Below are 4,048 nucleotides of genomic sequence, written 5' to 3' on the forward strand. Positions count from 1 at the left end.
GGAGCCTTGTGGGAACAGTCCATGGGGTCGCAAAGAATCAGACACAATTGAGCAATGAACACTCTGACTTTTCACTACTTCCTGGGGAAGAGAAATGACATTGGGGGTGGGGATCACAGAAGACTTCAGTTTTTATCTGTAATATTTTAGCTTTCTTACTAAAATAAGTGAAAATATATTCATGCATAACCAGGTAATAAAAATACATGAGTTAAAATGAATACAGCAGGTGTTTGCTTATTTAAAATTAAACGCTACAAAATATCATTCTTAAAATACACAGACAAACACCCAAGAAATTAATGGTTCTTTTTGCCCAGCTGGCACTCTGAAGAAAGAGACTGGAGGTGGGTAGTTCCATGAACTTTCCAAGGTTAAAGCAAGTACTGGAGGGTGATAATGCCTCACCACTTCTTCAGCAGGTACAAATTTGCAAAACCTAGACACATTTTGAAACTTATTTCTAGTTATCATGAAATCAAAATACAGATTCATATTTGTTTCCATAAAGATGCCTACCTTTCCAGTGACTTCATTTACTGGAATGAAGTAAATAAAGAGCCAAAGTGATTATGTGACCAAAATTCAATTCAGTGAGTTTGGGGAACTCTGGTCTCCTTGACACAGCCTACTCTGGTCTGGCAAAGTTAGTGAGAGCTATCAGAAATCTGTTTCTGATTACACCTTACAACTCTCTGAGTCAGGAGTTCAGTTTCTGTTCCATTAAAAAGAAAGCCCAAAACTGGCTGGATGGACATCAAAGTCCTCATGCGAGTTGACAGGTCATAGACTACCCCACAATTTCAACTTCTTATTCAAGCCAAACAAAAACCCTCTTGTCTTTAAACTTTACTTTTGAACCAAATGTCAGTAATCAGACTCCCTGATTCAGTACCCAGTTCCCAGCTTCCTGTGGTCAGGAAGGTACAATCGCAACAGCAGGAGTAGCAAAGGTAACCTCTCAGTCACAGCTTTGGAGACTCTGAAACAAAAATCTCCCTGATTTCATCAACCTCAATCCTATATTAAATTCCTTTCTGCTTAAAATACCTAGATTGGTTTCTGATCCTGTGTCTTGCACAGAGCTCTGACTAAATACAGGTTGGAAGATACTACTCAGAAAAACAGACCCAAACACATAAAGGTAAAAAAAATAAAATAAGAGAGGGAGAAAAAAAAGGCAATAAAATTAGGGACTTCCCTGGTGGTCCAGTGGCTAAGACTCTGAGCACCCAATGCAGGGAGCCCGGGTTCAATCCCTGGTCAGGGAACTAGATCCTACATGCCACAGGTAAGATTTCACATGTTACAACTATGACCTGGCACAACCAAATAAATCAGTAAAAACAAACATAAAAAAGTAAAATTAAAAAATCATTCCAGGACCGCAGATTCCAAATAACTGGAGTGAAGATGTAGAAACTATGGAAATCTTTGAAGAAATAATCCGCAAATATATTTCAGAGCTGAAAGAAATGAGTTTTCAGATTGGAAGAGATCATTGAGGAACAATTAGACTTTACATGCTTCCTGATCTGATGAAATAAAAAATACACAGTCTCACCTATAAAACACTCTTGCCAAAAACTGACATCTAATCAAGCCACTAGATCTCACTACCTGTTTACAGGATGTTCAAGGGATAGTGTCACATTTTTAAAACATTGCAAAGATTCAGTCAGCCAAATTCAGACTGTTAGAAACTCTGTAAGAGAAATTACTTAGTTTCTTCATCAAATCAACTGCATTTTTCAAAAGGAGGAATAGGAGTAACGGTTACAGATTAAAAGAGGCTTAAGAGATTTAGCAGCTAAATTCCTTGTGTAGACCTTGTTTGGATCCTGATCTAAATAAACCAGTGTGAAAAGTAATTTTTAAGACAATTAGGGAAAATTGGACCTGGACTCTCTTATAAGATAGTAGGGAGTTATTGTTAATTTCCTACAGTGCAGTCATGAATTATGGTTATGTAAGTTCTTAGAGTTAGAGCTACTTACAAAGCTATTTACAAAAGCAATGATATAAAATGCTATGTCTGGGATTTGCTGTAAGATAGTGCTGCCAAAAACTCTGAGGGATAGTAGAATAGTAAAATAAAGCTGAGTGATGAGTTCATAGAGCTTCAGTTCAGTTTAGTTCAGTTCAGTCGCTCAGTCATGTCCGACTCTTTGCGACCCCATGAATCGCAGCAGCCAGGCCCCCCTGTGCATCACCAACTCCTGGAGTTTACTCAAACTTATCCATGGAGTTGGTGATGCCATCCAGCCATCTCACCCTCTGTTGTCCCCTTCTCCTCCTGCCCCCAATCCCTCCCAGCATCAGGGTCTTTTCCAATGAGTCAACTCTTCGCATCAGGTGGCCAAAGTATTGGAGTTTCAGCTTCAGCATCAGTCCTTCCAATGAACACTCAGGACTGATCTCCTTTAGGATGGATTGGTTGGATCTCCTAGCAGTCCAAGGGACTCTCCAGAGTCTTCTCCAACACCACAGTTCAAAAGCATCAATTCTTTGGCATTCAGCCTTCTTCACAGCCCAACTCTCACAATCATACATGACCACTGGAAAAACCATAGCCTTGACTAGATGGACCTTTGTTGGCAAAGTAATGTCTCTGCTTTTTAATATGCTATCTAGGTTGGTTATAACTTTCCTTCCAAGGAGTCTTTTAATTTCATGACTGCAATGACCATCTGCAGTGATTTTAGAGGCCCGAAAAATAAAGTCTGACACTGTTTCCACTGTTACTGTACTATTTACTGTTGTATTTGTTTGAAAATTATCATAATAAAAAGTGAAAGAAAGAGAAACAAAGACCGAAGAAGGAAGAAAAAGAGGGGAAGAGACAGGAAGGGAGGGATGGAGCTAAGGAGAAAAAATGGAAGAAAGGATGGAAGGAAACCTACTGGCTGACTAAAGACCATGAACTACAAAATTTCAGACTAGTAGGAACAAAAAGAAACTTTGGGGGAGACAAACTAGGATCTTATGTCACACATTTATTTTAAGAATGGATGAAATTAAAAGCAAACAAAACAAAATAAAAACAAACTTGATAATACCCAATGCTGGCATGAATATGGGTCATCAGAAACTCTCTTTCATTGATGATGGAAATGCAAAATGGTACAGCCACTTTGGAAGACAGTTTGGCAATTTCTTTGCAGGTAAACAATCTTAACACATGATCTAGGATTCATGCTCCCAATTGTTTATCCAAACGAGTCGAAACCTCGTGTCCACCCAAAACCTGCACACGGATGTGTGTAGCAGCTTTACTCGTAATAGTCAAAAGCTGAATCAAGATGTCTCTTGGCAGGTGTATCATTTTTATAGGGCTGCTGTAGCCAAGTATCACAAACCAAGGGCTTAACCAACCAAATTTATTCTCTCACAGTTCTGGAGGTGAGAAGCCCAAAACCAAGGTGTCAATAGGGCCAAGTTTACTCTGGGATTCCAGGTAGAATCCTTTCTTGCCTCTTCTTAGCTTTTGGTGGTAGCTCTGAATCTTGGAGAAGGAAATGGCAACCCACTCCAGTATTCTTGCCTGGAGAATCCCAGGGACAGAGGAGCCTGGTGGGCTACTGTCTATGGGGTCACACAGAGTCGGACATGATTGAAGTGACTTAGCAGCAGCAGCAGCTGAATCTTTAGCATTCCTTGCTTTGTAACTGTATCACTCCAATCCCTCACTCTGTCATCAAAAGGCATTACCCTCTCTCCTCCCCCACCACATGTGTGTCCATTTGACCTCTTCCTCTTTTTTAAAACATTAATTAATTAATTTAGCTGTACCAGGTCTTAGTTGCAGCATTCAGGATCTTTGTTGTGGTATGTCAGATCTGGTTCCCAGACCAGAATTGAACCCAGGCCTCCTGCATTGGGAACAAGGAGTCTTAGCCACTGGCCCACCAGGGAAGCCCCCTCTTGCTCTTTTTATAAGGACATCAATTATACTGGATTAGGGCCCACACTAATGACCTCATCATAACTTGATTACATCTGCAAAGGCTTTTTATTTTTTTCCAAATAAGGTTACATTCACAGGTAC

Source organism: Cervus elaphus, chromosome 23 (genome assembly GCF_910594005.1).
Source record: "Cervus elaphus chromosome 23, mCerEla1.1, whole genome shotgun sequence".
NCBI lineage: Eukaryota > Metazoa > Chordata > Mammalia > Artiodactyla > Cervidae > Cervus > Cervus elaphus.